This window comes from Lycium barbarum, chromosome 7 (assembly GCF_019175385.1).
Source record: "Lycium barbarum isolate Lr01 chromosome 7, ASM1917538v2, whole genome shotgun sequence".
NCBI classification, from domain to species: Eukaryota; Viridiplantae; Streptophyta; class Magnoliopsida; order Solanales; family Solanaceae; genus Lycium; species Lycium barbarum.
Window position 1 is genome coordinate 99,480,228 of NC_083343.1, and position 17,082 is coordinate 99,497,309.

At 45.5% G+C, this 17,082-nt stretch overlaps 1 pseudogene; it reads right to left on the reverse strand.

The window, feature by feature from the left end:
* Positions 1-14,401: 14,401 nt before the first annotated feature.
* Positions 14,402-16,666, reverse strand: LOC132603630 (UDP-glycosyltransferase 73C4-like; annotated as a pseudogene).
* Positions 16,667-17,082: the final 416 nt, after the last annotated feature.

Genomic DNA, 17,082 nt, shown 5'->3' on the forward strand with positions numbered 1-17,082 from the left:
TCTCAAGCGAAAGCTACCTGAGATTCATACTAAGATCATTAGTAAAGTCTGGGGTAAAGTTGAAAGTGTAAAACTCATAAAGAGTGTAAAAATGATAATAATTATGAGTGTGAGAATGAGGATGAAGCCGCGTGGCTTAATATTGTATCTGGTTGTCTTCAGGGACTTGGATGATGAGTGATATTTATGCAGAAACTTAATAATCTCTCCGGTTTTCTTCGGAGACTTTAATGATAAAATAGGACTCCGACTGTCTTCCGGGACTCAATAATAAATGATGTCTGTAAGATTTAAGGTAAAGTCGTTAAAGTAGGTAAAGTGAATGATAAAGTAATTGATAAAGTAGAGAGTAAAGTAAGAGTGTAACCGTTTGGCTTATGCAGATGAGGCTGTATAGCCAAATGATGTCTCCGGTTGTCTTCGGAGACTTGATGATGAATAACGTCTCCGGTTGTTTTCGGGGACTCGATAATAAATGATGTCTGTAAAATTTAAGATAAAGTCATTAAAGTTGGTGAAACCAATGATAATGTAATCGATAAAGTATAGGGTAAAGTAAGAGTGTAGCCGTTTGGCTTATGCAGAAGAGGCTGAATAGCCAAATGATGCCTCTGGTTGTCTTCGGATAATACCTGTAAAGTTCAGGGTAATTTCGTTAAAGTTGGTAAAGTAAATGATAAAGTGCAGCCATTTGGTTTATGCACATGAGGCTGTATAGCCAAATGACGTCTCCGGTTGTCTTCGGGGACTTAATGTTGATTCCTGTAAAGTTCAGGGTAAAGTGGTTAAAGTAGATAAAGTGAATGATAAAGTAATTGATAAAGTATAGAGTAAAGTGATAGCGTAGCCATTTGACTAATGATGTTGATGAGATCGTGACGGCCAAATTAATGACGTCTTCGATTTTCGACATGCAATCCTGATTTAATTCGCCTTCAATCTCGACAACCTACAAAAACAAGTGTACTTGTTAATAAAGTCATAAAGTTATTGTGATAAAAATAAAATTAAAGATAAAATTGGAAATAAAGCCGTTTGGCTCTTAAGGCGAGGCCATAATGAGCCAAATGATGTTTTTCGGCCATGATTGATAGACTGGACTGTTGGTCTCGCGGTCTTTTATTCCTGCACTCAAAGAAAAATTCTTAGTTTGGGAGGGGAAAGTTGATTCGTGTTGACTCGAAGCTTGACGTTGTTGGCGCTCTATTCGTCTTGTTTGTTTGGATCTTGTGATCTCCGTTCAAGCCTCGATAGATGAATAGTAGTGAAAACAATTGAAAGAAAATGTTTCATTTGAAAGATATATATGTAAGTATATGTATATAAGGAAAGATATATATGTAAATATATATATATATATATATATATATATATATATATATATATATAAGTTGTAAATATTTCTGCCAACTTTAGGTTGTGACACTTCCAAAACAATTGAAAAGTCATTTGTCTATAATGCTTCCTGTCTGGTAGCCTTAATCTTGTCAATGTCCAACCATTCTCTTGTCTACATCTTTTCAAAATCTGCCCCTGTTTCGACTTCGGGAGGGTACACTAAAATTATGTTGTAGTGTAACCGAACCTTATATAGGTTGCCTACGTATCCCGCCAAGGGAATCAGGTCAGAACGTAGTTCGTAAGGTACATAAAAATGGTTTGAAATTTTCTAATAAAAGGACCGAACCCGACATGGATTACCTACATATCCCACCAAGGGAATCAGGTCAGCGTAGTTCCGTTACATAAATGGCAAAAGGTTTGTTGGATTTCTACCTAACTATGACCGAATCGTATATCGATAGCCTACGTATCCTGCCAAGGGAATTAGGCCATGCGTAGTTCTCCTTACATACAAATAATAAGGATTTTTTTTTTTTTGCTATAATGCAACCGAACCCTATGTGGGCTGCCTACGTATCCCGCCGAAGGAATCAGGTCAGCGTAGTTCGTAAGGTATATTAAAGGAAAGGTTACAAACTAGGCAATCTAATCTAATGTCGTCCTTTGATATCTTCTTGAATTGATAGCCTTCATGCTTGTATCGTTATCTATCGGCTATTTCAATTTCTTCCAAGTGGAATCTTATCTTGTCCTCGAATTTCTCTATTATTCTCTCGAGATGCATGTTGTCTTCCGGTTCTTCATAATCGTGTTTGATACGTAAGCCATACCGGCCACCGATCCTCTCAACACTCACCATTCCGTTACGTTATCCTGGGATCGGGGCCGGAGAGAACCGGATGCGCCAAACGACGGCATTAACTTACGTTTAATTTTTGAAATGCTGCAGGAGCAGAGGGCGGCAATCGCTGAGCAAGGATTAGCAATTGCCCAACTGCAGAGCGGAAAGGGTGAAGCAGGGCCGGTAAAGGCAAAGGGTACAGTTGGGACCGGAAGAAACGAAGTACGAATGGTTGAGAGCGACGGCTCCGGAGCCGTCTCCTCGACTGAGGTCTTAAAGATGCTCGAGACTTTGGCGAAACGGGTGGATTCGACCGAAAAGAGGGTCGAGACATACAATTCTCGGGTGGACCAGATACCGGGGGCTCCACCTTTACTGAAGGGGCCGAATTCGAAAAGGTACATCCAAAGGCCTTTTCCACCGAGTGCGGCCCCGAAACTGATCCCGAAGAGGTTCAAAATGCCCGACGTACAGAAGTATGACGGCACCACGGACCCGCACGAGCACGTGACCTTATATACTTGTGCCATAAAAGGCAATGATATGGAAGAAGATGAGATCGAGTCGGTATTGCTGAAAAATTTGGGGAAACTCTGTCGAAGGGAGCGTTGACGTGGTAGGACCATCTACCCGAGCACTCGATCACTTCTTTCGAAATGCTCGTCGATGCCTTCGTAAAGGCACATGCCGGTGCCATAAAGGTGTAGGCCCGTAAGGCCGATATCTTCCGGATAACTCAAAGGGATGATGAGCTACTACGGGAATTCGTCACCCGGTTCCAGAGGGAACGGATGGAACTACCCCCGGTGCCAGAAGAATGGGCCGCACAAGCTTTCACAAAAGGGCTCAACATGCTAAGTTCAGTTGCCTCGGCCAAGTTAAAGGAAAATTTGCTGGAATACGAGGCCGTGACGTAGGCCGATGTCCACAATCGGTATGAATCGAAGATTCGGGTAGAGGATGATCAGTGCGAGCTCTCCCCGATGAAGTTAAAAGTGGATAGAGGTTTCGAGAAGTCAAGGAAGGGTTATGAAATGAAGTCTGAATTGTCAAAAGAGAGGTTTCGGCCATACTCCCACTCGGAGAGACCAAACTTCAGGTCGGAAGGGTCGAGGGAAAGCCCAAACCACCTCTCCGGTCGAGGTAGCAAGCGGGTCGAGCGCCCGTCAAACAGCCGGGGACTCTCATTCAGGAGCGACGCCGGGAGTTCCGTCAACCATAGGGGTCCACCGAAGATTTCGGAGTACAACTTCAACGTCAATACCTCGGACCTTGTATCGGCCATCGGCCGAGTACCGGATGTGCGATGGCCGAAACCGCTGAGGTCAGACTCGGGACAGCGGGATCCTAGCATGGTGTGTGAGTATCACGGAACCCATGGTCACAAAACTGAGGATTGCCGCCAGTTGAGAGAAGAGGTGGCCCGGTTATTAAAAAACGGCCACCTTCGAGATCTATTGAGCGAGCAAGCCAAAAATCGCTACAAAGAGTGGGAAGCTCATCGAAGGGTCGAACTGGTCGAACACCAGCATACGATCAACATGATAGTTGGGGGTATTGACGTTCCTCGGGGACCGGTAATGAAACGGACCAAGGTCTCAATTGTTCATGAAAAACGCATCCGAGACCATTCGACCAGGGGCTCTATTTTCTTCGATGACGAAGACGCGGAAGGCATCGTTCAGCCGCACAACGATGCACTGGTAATTTCTGTACTTCTCTTTAAAACTAAGGTTAAACGCATTTTGGTTGACCCAGGTAGCTCGGCCAACATCATTCGATGGAGAGTGGTCGAACAGCTAGGGTTGCTTGATAGGATTGTGCCGGTAGCTCGGGTACTCAGCGGGTTCAATATGGCTAGCGAAACCACGAAGGGAGAGATCTCGTTGCCCGTAAACGTGGATGGCACCATTCAGCAAACAATGTTCTATGTGATCGAAGGGGATGTGAAATATAATGCGTTATTGGGCGGACCTTGGATACATAGCATGAAGGCAGTTCCCTCACCACTGCATCAGTTGCTGAAATTCCCCACTCCCGAAGGGGTGAAAACCATCCGGGACGAGCAGCCCGCAGCAAAGGAAATGTTCGCAGTAGACGAGGCAGCTCCCCGGCCCGAGAAGCCGGCTAAGGAATAGAAGGGTACAACCGGAGGGCTGGTCCCCCAATAGCAACTAAAGAGCACTGGACCGGATCCAGTACATGAAGAGGATGACTTCGGGACGCCCAGGTCCTTCGTCATGCATGATGACTCGGACGCGACCAAGTCAACCGTGGAGGAGCTGGAGCAAATCACTTTGTTCGAGTTCTTACCGGACAGAAAGGTATACCTGGGCACGGGCTTACCCCGGAGCTAAGGCGTAAATTAATTGAATTTCTTCAAGCTAACGCCGAATGCTTTGCATGGTCGCATATAGACATGACAGGTATATCGCCGGAAATAGCGTCACACAAACTCAGTTTGGACGAAAAATTTCAACCGGTGAAGCAAAAAAGAAGGCCCATGTCAGAGCAAAAACACGCCTTCATGAAAGACGAGGTAACAAAGCTTTTGAATATAGGCTCCATCCGGGAGGTGAAATACCCGGATTGGCTTGCTAACGTGGTGGTGGTACCCAAAAAAGGTAATAAACTTCGAATGTGTGTCGATTATAAGGATTTAAACAAGGCATGCCCGACGGATTCATTTCCATTGCCTCACATCGATAGAATGATCGATGCGACGGCCGGACATGAAATGTTAAGTTTTCTCGATGCTTACTCCGGGTACAACCAAATCTGGATGCACCCGGAGGATCAAGAGAAAACATCCTTCATCACCCGTTATGGGACTTACTGTTATAACGTCATGCCTTTCGGGTTAAAAAATGCCGGTGCAACTTACCAACGCCTAGTTAATGGGATGTTCGAAGAACAAATAGGGAAAACAATGGAGGTTTATATTGACGATATGGTTGTTAAGTCCCTGGAAACAGAGGACCATTTAAAGCAATTGCAGGAAACCTTCGATGTACTCCGCATATACAACATGAAACTCAACCCGGAGAAGTGTGCCTTCGGCGTAAGGTCCGGTAAATTTCTGGGGTTCATGGTGTCAAACCGGGGAATTGAAATCAACCCGGACAAGATCAAGGCCATCGAGGACATCGAGGTCGTGAACAACATAAAGGGGGTATAGAAGCTCACCGAGCGGATAACGGCGCTGAGTCGCTTCATTTCGAGGTCCTCGGACAAGAGTCACCGTTTTTTCTCTTTGCTCAGAAAGAAGAACGACTTCGATTGGACACCGGAGTGCCAAGAAGCCCTAAGGGAGTTGAAGAAGTATCTGTCCAGCCCCCCGTTACTGCACACACCGAAGGCCGATGAGCCGTTTTTTCTCTACCTAGTAGTCTCCGAAATGGCGGTAAGCGGCGTTTTGGTCCGAGAAGAATCAGGTACGCAATTCCCTATCTATTATGTAAGTAGAACTTTGGGGGATGCAGAGACCCGTTATCCCCATTTGCAAAAGATGGCATTAGCATTGGTAAGCGCTTCCAGAAAGCTCAAACCTTATTTTCAATGCCACCCCATATGTGTAATAACCACTTACCCTTTAAAAAACATCATGCATAAACCTGAGTTATCCGGTAGATTAACAAAATGGGCTGTAGAAATTAGCGGTTACGATATCGAGTACAAAACTCGAACAACCATCAAATCCCAAATCTTGGCCGATTTTGTGGCATACTTTACCCCGGCCATGGTCCCCGAGGTCGAGAAGGAACTTTTGCTGACCTCGGGAAATATCACGGGCGTTTGGTCTCTACATACGGACGGGGCCTCGAATCTTAGAGGTTCCGGACTCGGGATTGTCCTTAGGACCCCGGCCGGGGAGGTCATCCGACAGTCCGTTAGAACTGCTAGACTGACTAACAATGAAGCCGAGTATGAGGCTATGATTGCAGGTTTGGAATTAGCTCGGAGCATGGGAGTCGAAACAATCGAAGCAAAGTGCGACTCGCTTTTGGTCGTGAACCAGGTGAACGGCGTATTCGAGGTAAAGGACGAACGGATGCAGCGATACCTCGAAAAAACCCAAGTGGTACTTCATCAATTCAAAGAATGAATCATGCAGCATGTACCAAGGGAGCAGAACAGCGAAGCCGATGCATTAGCAAACTTGGGATCCTTGGTCGAGGGGGAGGAAATCGACCTCGGGCAACGGTGCACTTATCGAACACGGCCATAGAAACCAGGCACGCTGAAATATATACAATGGGCTTGACTTGGGATTGGCGCAACAAGTACATCGACTACTTGCGTGATGGTAAGCTCCCAAATGACCCGAAGGAGTCACGATCGCTACGGACCAAGGCTGCCCGCTTTTGCTTGGTGGACAGCCAACTGTATCGACGCTCTTTTCTGCGGCAACTACTCCGGTGCAGAGGCTTTGGTTCGAAAAATTGTCAGGGCCAGTTATTACTGGAACCGGATGGACGAGGACATGAAAAGTTTTGTCCGAAAATGTGACGGGTGTCAGAAACATGCTCCGATGATTCACCAGCCCGGGGAGTTGCTGCATTCGGTCATCTCACCTTGGCCTTTCATGAAGTGGGGAATGGACATTGTGGGTCCGTTACCTCGGGCACCAAGTAAGGCCCGTTTCATTTTGTTTATGACTGACTATATTTCTAAGTGGGTTGAAGCGCAGGCTTTCGAAAAGATAAGGGAGAAGGAGGTCATCGACTTCATATGGGACCACATCATCTTCCGTTTCGGCATCCCCTCCGAGATAACCTGTGATAATGGCCCCCAGTTCGTGGGTAGCAAGGTCAACAGTTTCCTCGAGGGGTTGAAGATCAAAAGAATCGTGTCAACCCCGTATCACCCGTGTGCAAACGGACAGGCAGAATCAACGAACAAAACAATAATCCAAAATCTGAGGAAGAGACTTGAAGCATCGAAGCATCATTGGAGGGAGATACTCCCGGAGGTGTTGTGGGCTTATAGAACCACATCCAAGTCGAGCACGGGGGAAACCCCGTTCTCATTGGTTTACGGAGCTGAAGCCCTCATCCCTGTGGAGGTTGGCGAACCGACCCTCCGTTTCAGGTATACCACCGAAGATTCAAACGGGGAGGCCATGTCCGTGAAGCTCGACCTCGCGGATGAACTGCGCGAAAGAGCGTCGGTCCGCATAGCAGCCCAAAAACAGAGGATGGAGAGATATTACAACCGAAGAGCCAACTTTTAGCATTTTCAAGTTAGGGATTTAGTACTTCGAAAAGTTACCTTGCACACCAAGAACCCCAACGAGGGAAAGCTGGCTCCGAACTGGGAAGGCCCGTACAAGATAACCGGTATAACGGGCAAAGGGTCGTATCAGTTGGAGTCCATGGACGGGCAGCGTCTGCGTAATAACTGGAACGTGGCCCACCTAAAAAGATACTACTGCTAAGGTATGGTCCCCCCGTATTCTCTCGTTAACTTTTCTCTTTTTTGCAGGAAGGCAGGAGTGGGACAAAATTAGAACCCAGATCTGAAAACACGTGTTGCACTCTTTTCCTTAGTACGGTTTTGTCCCAAAATGGGTTTTCCGACAAGGTTTTTAACGAGGCAATGAGTACAACATGTTACTTAACGAATATGAAGGGCAAGTACCCGAATACCAGGTGTCGCACCCTCCGATTGGGGACATAATAACACTCACCCGCCCTTGGAGATCGGATAAGTGCTAGGGGCGTACTATGCCACACCAAAGATGACACCGATTACAACAAACGGAGAAACTCAACATTTCCTGCGGCAAAACTAGGGCCCGGCCACCGGCCATAGCCTTCGATGTAAGGACCAAACGATCATAATGAATCGTGTCCCATTCAACATTTGCTACGGCAAAACTAGGGCCCGGCCACCGGCCATAGCCTTCGATGTAAGGACCAAACGATCATAATGAATCGTGTCCCATTCAACATTTGCTACGGCAAAACTAAGGCCCGGCCACTGGCCATAGCCTCCGATGTAAGGACCAAACGATCATAATGAATCGTGTCCCATTCAACATTTACTACGGCAAAACTAAGGCCCGGCCACCGGCCATAGCCTCCGATGTAAGGACCAAACGATCACAATGAATCGTGTCCCATTTTACGTTTGCTACGGCTAAGCAAGAAAGAGTTAAAATTCTCATATATGCAAACATTTTTGCAAATACAAGTTACCAAAAGTTGGGAAAACAGCTCTCGGTTAAATATACTTTGCCCAGTCGATAACCGTCGTATCTCGACGCTGCCTCAATCGCATACCCTACGCCGGGTACCTTGGTCGAAATTCGACAAAGGCAACGAGATCACTATGATCCAAGCCAAAATTTGGCAAGCCACCGGCCCCAAAATATCGGATAAAACCGGCGGGCACAATGAATTAACGACTATGAGTCGGCCGGTCCTAGAACGGATCAACAGCTATAGCAAAAGCAGTAAACAAACATTCAAACGAAGAGGCAAGAAAAATGCACTTTTTATTTATACAACGGATGTCCCTTACATCAAAATAAAAACAAAATCCTACAAAGGCAAAAAGCAAAAAGCAAGGCACCAGCCCCATACTATTCGGCATGACTAGAGGTGGTTGAATGCTCGAACTCAGTTCGCTCGGAGTCGTCTGACTCGGACCCGAGGGCACGATCGGCTTCTTCCTCCATCCTCTTGGCCTCGAGTATCAGGGCCGGGAGATCCGAGAGACCATGCTCGGCTTGCTCGAGGGTGATCCGCCGAGACTTCCACTTCTCACACTCGGCAACAATAGCAGTATGAGCCTCGGCCGTCTCAACGCTTCTCCATGTTTCTTCCAAGTCGGCTTCAGCCTTGGCCAGTTTTGCTCCCAGATCAGCCAGGTCCCCCTCAAGGACACTTATCCTACCAATGGCTGCGTCCAGCTCGGCCTTAAAGGAATCGTTGGCAATAGCCGCCTCCTCGAGCTCGGTTCTTAGGCCTTGGCATATCCGAGATCGCTCCTCGGCTTTCTCTTCAAACACGCTCCTGCGCTCGTCGGGCAAAGCAGCCTCGGACTCAAGCCGCCGGTTCTTCTTGGCCAGGGTTGTTGCATCAGCATTCACCGAGTCCAGCTCCCCCCGAAGTCGGGAAACCGTGGTCTCCAGCTCATCTAGCCTCGAAGAAAATTGGGCTTTATCCCGGCTAAGGCCGATCTTTTCAGCCTCAAGGCTCCGGTTATAATCGGTCATAGCGGCCAGCTCGCTCTTCAAACGACGGTTTTCGTCCTTAGCCGCATCGAGCTCTGGACGAAGGTTGGCCAGCACGGCCGCCCGATTGAACTCTTCCTCCTTTTCCTGAAGGAGATGCCGGTATTTCTCCGTTTCTCGGCCTTGGGCATCCAGTTGGCCTCGAAGATCATCTATCTCATGTTGGGCACGGATGAAGGCTTCGTTAACCAACACCACACTCTATAGGTAAAGCAAGTCAGAAGGCTTAGGCGAAGTGAGGATAAAATCCATAGATAAACTGTACAAGGATGACAGAAGAGCTTACCCGGTTACTTGCATGCATACCCTCGTTAGTGAGGCACTGCCAAGTGAGCCCAGTCATTTTGCGCTTATCCGAGTCAGAAATAAGGGGTCGTAAATAGCTCGCTACGCCCACCGGGCGCGACAGAAAGCTGCAGTCCTCGGGCACGGTGACTACGGCCGATCTGGTTCTCCTTGGCTCCACGCTCGGGGCCGGGAAGATGTTTACCAAGCTGTCCCTGGTCCCTGACTCGGAGATCCGGTTGGCCGGCCTTGTGGCCCGAGGAATAGGGAGATGACCAAAGCCCGCTGCTTCTCTGGTAGCGGGGGGGGGGGGGGGGGGGGGGGGGGTTCTCGAGAACATATCATCAAAGTCATCCACCCGCGTAGCCGGGGTAGATGAACTTGGAGCAGCCTCAATAAATTCGGCAAAGGCCGAGGGCTCCACAGTTACAGCAGGCTCGTGCTCGGGAGACTGACGCACGCCTGTGGGGGCTTCGCTCTCCGGTACTGGTTCGGTCCTTTTATCGGCTTCAACAGCAACCGCTTCCCCGGAACTTTTTCTTTGAAGGGGAGCATCTTCCGAAGAAGTTTCACCTGAAATGTCGAAAAAGTCAATCGACCGAAGAGGAGCTGGTGAAAGTATTTCTTCCGCACCTGGATGTGGAGCAGGAACCAAGAGGCCTTCGCCAATGGAAGGAAGCGGCGGAACGGAGATCGCCTCCTCTGGTATTGAAGCCACGGTAGGAACAGAGCCGACTCTCCGAACAATGATATCGGGCTCTGCCTCTTCCCTCGAAGGGCGGGCAACACTCCTTGCCTTCTTCCCTTTCGGCGTCTGCCCCTTTTCGGAGAGCCGCTTTCGTTTTGCAGCATCGGAGAGGACGCGGGAAGAACCTGCTGTGTCAAATTCGGGCGCCGATGCTGGAGGGGCGGTCCCCGATTCCGACCTGGGGGCTACCGAGCCCTTAGGCAAACCTGAAAAGACAAGATGTTAGCAGAAATCAGAGGACGAAACGAGTAAAGGAGAATGCGGCAGAATAAGAATAGAGGGCTATCGTGATTTTGGGCGATCCATCGGCCACGAGACAAGTGGGCCCATGTTCGGTCTTCATAGGGATGCTGGGCGAGAAGCACTGTGACCCAGTCATTCAGATTCTGGATGACCGGAGGAACGTACCCATTGGCTAGCAAAAGTAAAGGAGAAACAGTGAGAAGGAAGAATCAAAATTTAACAAAGCAATACCAAAGCAATTATTCGAGGCTTGGGACTTACGCTTGTTATTCCATTTCTCCGGGAAAGGCATATGCTCGGCTGGAATTATGTCCTCGGTCTTCACCCGGACGAATCGCTCCAACCATCCCCGGTCTCTGTCTTCGTCCATTTTCGCAAAGAACGGATTCTGGCTGCGCTTGGCCAGTTTCATTACGCCACCCCGGAACAGCCTCGGGGAGTATAGGCGTATCAGATGGGCTAGTGTGAACTCCTTCTCGGCGTTGTTGGCCAATGACCGGAGACACGCTACGACCCTCCAAACATTTGGGCTAATCTGGGCCAGCGTTACGCCGTAGATGCGACACATATCGAGAATGACCGGATCCACCGGAGGGTCGAGTTTGAGAGTGAAGGGGTATGTGTAAACGTATAAAAACCCTTCACGGTGGTCGGTAACGGATTCATCAGGTCCGGGGGCGAAGACCCGAACAGGACGAGTGTCCCACCCGCAATCGGCCCGGACTATGTCAAGCTTCTCCTCGGTGATGGATGAGGGATACCACCTCACGTCGAATCCCCTGTCTGAAACGGAGGAAGGCTTTTCGACCTCAAGGTCTTTGTTGAAATTAAATTTGGCCGGTATGATATCCGATGCCATGGGCTCGAATTTAACCGGGGACATAGGATCGGCTCCCGGGGACGATACCAATGGGGCATCATGGGAAGTTGATTCGGACATCCTGAAAATATGAAAGAAAGAAGGCCGAAGAGAGGAATTTAAGAAGAACGAAGGAACTGATGGTTCAATAAAAGGCAAAGTTGAAACAGCAACGCTCGAACAAAGGATACTTGACAGCAGCGGTGACAAGGTTGACTCTTGTGCACACAATATGAAGCAACAGATCAATAGGGAGACCAGATATGAAGTTGGTTGTGTGTGGAGCAAGTAGAAAAAACGCAAAATTGAATTACGGTTGAAGAGGATGCAAAACGTGAAAATGGTAAAGTGAAGGGGTAGAAGGCCTTATATAGGCATGTTGGGAGAGAAACGGTTACCGAGGACGACCAATCAGATGGCGCCACGTGCCCCATCATTAATGTGAAGCGACTCGAAACGACGTGAAAAAGGCGGTTGACAGAAGTGGACCACCAGGGTTGAGACACGTGGCCGGTAAAGGGCATGTGTTACGCGCTCGTTCCCGCCAAAATACGAAGGTAAGGTCGGGATGAGAGAGCCACCGGTTTAGGAACTTATCCACTCCCCGTTACTCCGATAGATCGGAGATCCGGGGAGTGTTGGGGCTATCTGTATACGGTGAATACCGGATACGAGACAAACCGGAGGAACGAAGCCGGAGCAAGGAATGGGAATGGGGTGGCGATATCGTTCGCCCTAGACCGGGGTAATGCTTGAACCGGAGCTGGGCATGAGCACCGACAGGTCTGCCTTCGACATCGTTAGAACATCCAAGCCCGATGACCCGAGCATTCGTGGCCGTTAGTCCGAGTAGCCGTTGGTCCGTGTGACCGGTGTATGCGGGCCACGCGCCAGTAGCGTCCTGCCATAGTCAACTACCTACCTTGCGTGTGTCAGGCGGCGCCGTCAGTCCAATCCCACCAAATCCGTACAGAACAGTCCTTGTTGTCATTATTTTATTAACTCATATTGTAGGAGAACCATGGGAGTGTCACTATAAATAGGGCATATCCCCCTCCTTTGGGGGGGTTGACTCCTTTTACTTTCCAAGGACACTTGTAATAGAAGAATTCATATATACAATCTCTCTCATTATTTGATTCGGCCAAGGCCACTCGTTATTGTTGTTATTCCATTCCATCCATCAAGTATCATACATTATACACAGACATTTGTGTTACTAGCCAACTATCGTCTTTAGCCGTTTTACTAAGGTGTTCTCAAATATTCACTTTCTTTATCCAACACACATCAAGAACAAAGCACGTATCCTATACCCATTTACAAATTTAATTGATTATCCGAATCCGGGGTAAACAAAACTAAAACAGAGTTGAAACAAATTTTTTTCCTAGAAGGTCCATCCTCGTGATGGAGGAGTTTAGTCAAGACTCCTAACTTGTATCTTTCCAACAGATTGAAATAATATTAACTGAACTGTTGCCATCTTCAAGAAAGTAGAGACCTTTGAGACTCACTGACATTGGCAATCATCATCTCCCCCCCCCCCCCCCCCCCCCCCCCCCGGTCTTGAAATTGAAATTGAGTCATCGATAGCACAACACAGGTTTTGAGTCAATTTAGTGATGGACACAAGGTTGCGAGATAATTTTGAAACATGATGGATACTAAAAAGGGTATATATGTGTGTGTGTGGGGTAATTTGACGGTTCCTTTTCCAACAATGAATCATCAGTAATTTTGATTTTTCTATAACCTGCACAAAGAGTGTAAGACGAGAGAAAATGAGAATTAATTCCCTTTAATGTGATTACTAGTCCATAAATCTATAATCCAAGAACCAACACACTAGTTTAATTTGTACTCAGAAAAAAAGCTGGTAAAATACATGTTTGAGAAAAAGAACAAGAGCGAGTAGATGATTGGGTTTATTGGTTTGGAGTTGAACTTGGAGAAGCCTGTGCAATAGCTTTAATTGTACCCTTGGTGAATGGTGGCGTTCTTGATTCTTTTGTAGTCGTCTGAAACTAGAGCATAGAAGTCTATATGTTCTTTATAGGTATACCCTCTCATTTTCTTCTTTTTCATTGCTTTTACACTCTCATTCATCATTAAGGCATTTAGCTCACTGTTTTCGTAGAGGAACCATCTCATTATAAAAATAGTAACACTTCTCTCCCCCACCTAGCTTTCCACAGTTTGGTATCTAATTGAAGAAATCTGAAATACAACTTTTCTTTACATCGGAATAGTCTATCTAACAGCCTCTAACATCCCTACCAGTGGTAGAAATAAATATAGTTTACCTACAGCAAGTTCCATGGAGTTTACTAGCCAAGTGATTACCAATGAATTTTTTGACCTCTAGGCACTCATTTTCGGGTCGCCCGATTCAGGCTTTCTCGTCTCTTCGATTAGGAGCCCAAGTTTTCTTTGACTATTAATCGTCAAAAAAAAAAAAAAAGAGAGAGAGAGATTGTGTAATTCAAGTAGTTGTTGTCACTCAGCCTATGAGAAGTAAGTTGAAAATACAAATAAGGAGAATCGTGCCTTGGTTCGTGGTTTTCTCTGCCAGAACTTCGTTAATAGAACTCTCGACTTCTATTTTTGAAGCTGGGTGATGTTGTCTAATCAATATTTGTTTTAGTGATAAACAACACAAGAATAAAGTTACACTAATACCATATAAAGTTTGGTACCAAAATGATCAATTATATTCATCTATCAGTACTAATTAATTCTAGGAGATTTGAGAAATGATTATTTCATCGTGATCTAATTTCCTAAAGTATTTAACAATCTAGCTGATTTTATCAGACTTATTAGATTCGACAAATAATATTTGATCATAATTGGATTTTCATAAATGAACACTAGATTTAACATAGATTTTCCAAAATTTACGTACATTGCATTTATACTAAATCAAGAAGCATTAGCTAGACTTTACACCCCCAAAATTTGCTTGCTTTGTGACATCTTGTATTAGTTTTGTCAAATTGAGGTGTGAAGAACCCCCTTCCTCCATAGCCTTTCTTGCCATTTCTCCAAGCTTTTTAGCTTTTTCTCTTCTCGTTTTTGCTTCCTCTTCTTCACCCATTACTCTTTCAATGACCATCTTAATGTCATCTTTGTTCGCTTGTGTACCCACTTTTTCTTCCTCTAAAAACATTACTGCATTCTCCATGCCAGCTTTCACTCCTGTCTTGAGTACATTCACAACGAAACTCTCGTTGCAAAACTGCTCGGCAAATAATGGCGAAGTAATCATTGGCACACCAGCAGATATCCCTTCTATGCTCGAATTCCATCCACAATGTGTCAGGAATCCCCCGACCGAAGTGTGCGATAATATTAGTACTTGTGGTGCCCAACCATGGATTAGAATCCCTTGTCTTTGAACTCTTTCCTCAAAGTTCTCTTCATTTAACCATTTCCTAAATTCATGTGATATATGTCTAACGACCCATATGAAGGGTCGTTTAGATGACTCTAAGCCAAGTGCAAGTTCTATCATTTGTGATGTTGGCAAGCGCGATAGACTTCCAAGACAAACGAAGAGCACAGAGTCTTGTTCCCTAGAATCAAGCCATTTTAGGCAGTGTTGTTCACCAATTGAGGCCCTGTTTCCTCTTTCAACTTTGTCTAGTTTATCTTTGTTGCATAACGAAACAGGACCAATTGTCCAAACCTTGTTACCTGTTTAGACATAATATAACTAAATTAATAAATAATATGCTCTCTATAACAATTAATTTAAGCTTCTAGATAAGATAATCACTTGAACATTATATCAGAGTATATGGAGCTACTAATTTAAAAATCACACTGCCACTCATAAGCATAAAATATTTTCACATGCTTGGTAAAAAAAAAAATTAGGCTCACACGTGGTAAAACATAACATGGTTAACTAGTTAAAATTAGAGTTAATGGTCAAAACCGCTTGAACTATCTTTTTTTCGCTAGTTTTACACCCTAACTATTAGTTATTCCATTTTCCTATTTGAACTATCATCATTTATTTATTAAAACAAACCTAGAAGCTGACGAGGACAACTATCAGTTGTTCCCTTTCCCTACCTGAACTATCACTCTACTTAACTAGGTGTGTTTTAATACATAAATTGTGATAGTTCAGGTAAAAAAAGGAAAGAACTACTAGTTGGGGTGTGAAATTTGCGAAAAAATAATAGCGCAGGTATGTTTTTGACCATTATATCTTAAAATTATGCCCTCAAAACAACTTATAATTTTCTAGATAAGATGGTCATTACCTTTGGCCTTTTTCATTCCTTCCACATATTCTGGTTCCAACTCCTCAAAGCTATTCACCACTATTCCATAAGCTTGATCCTCTGCCTCCTTCATTTTGTCTCCAAATTCTCTCCATTCAGGATTGCTTGGATCCACTATGGCTTTTAATTGAGCTTTGGTCACTTCAACTTTGTTAGGAAGTCCAGGCACTGAAAAGTACTCAGTATCAGAACTAATACTCTCCAACAACTTCCAATCTCTCAAATTGTGTAAGCACAACAAAGAAAAGTTTCACATCCCATGGAAAACAATCCTAGGGATATTAATTTTTCTTGGCGACTTTTGTCGTCCAAGGAAAGCACATATCAGAAATTAGGCAATTTGGTGATGGTTTCAAATTTTGAAGCAACTCTTCCACTTGTGTCTCAAGCATTTGAGTAGCAATAAAGAAATTCTTCATCATATCTATTGATGGAAGCATGTCACAATTTTCACATCCTTCTGGTAGCCCTGCCTCTAAGCTTGGAAAATCGAGATGAATTACATGAATTTTTAGTCCTGTTTCTATGGCACGAGCAATGACACTATTGAACCTAATGGCATTTAAAGATGTCAAAAGAATTGTGACAATAACACCTCTTTGTGCCAATAAACGAGCTGTCTATCATAGGGATCATGTGGCCATGTGCCATGAAAGGAAAAAGCACAAAATGTGGTTGCTCATCATGATAAGTAAGAACTGCCATTTTACTCAAAATGAGAGATTGGAGAATCTTGATTTGTTACGATATGTTACCCGCGTTTCAGCATTGCTTTTTTTATATGAAAATGCTTGGCAGAAAGCCTTGGGGGGAAAGGAATTTTTGTGGTGTACTTTATTGTATTTCAATTTTTGTTTTCTTTTGTTACTTGGAGGCTACGCCTCCTTACGAGTTTCTCTTTCTTTTGTCTTATCCAAGACAGACAGGGACGTAAGAACAAAAGCTTATAAAGACGGAGACGTCACCTAAGGTAATAATTTCAACCCTATACCGAAACATTATTTATGTCAAAGTTTATACAACATACCCAATATTATATACGGTAAAAACCGGGTCAATGTGTGACCAGTGAATCCGGAGCCGAGGGTAAGTCCAAATGAGCACGAGCATGTTCGGTCTTTTCTTCACATCGGGGTATCGTACTGAATATAATTGACCCGAGACAGGAAAAGCGTGTCCGTTGGTCCGGGTACACCTATCCAAGATCAACGTGTCCGTTGGTCC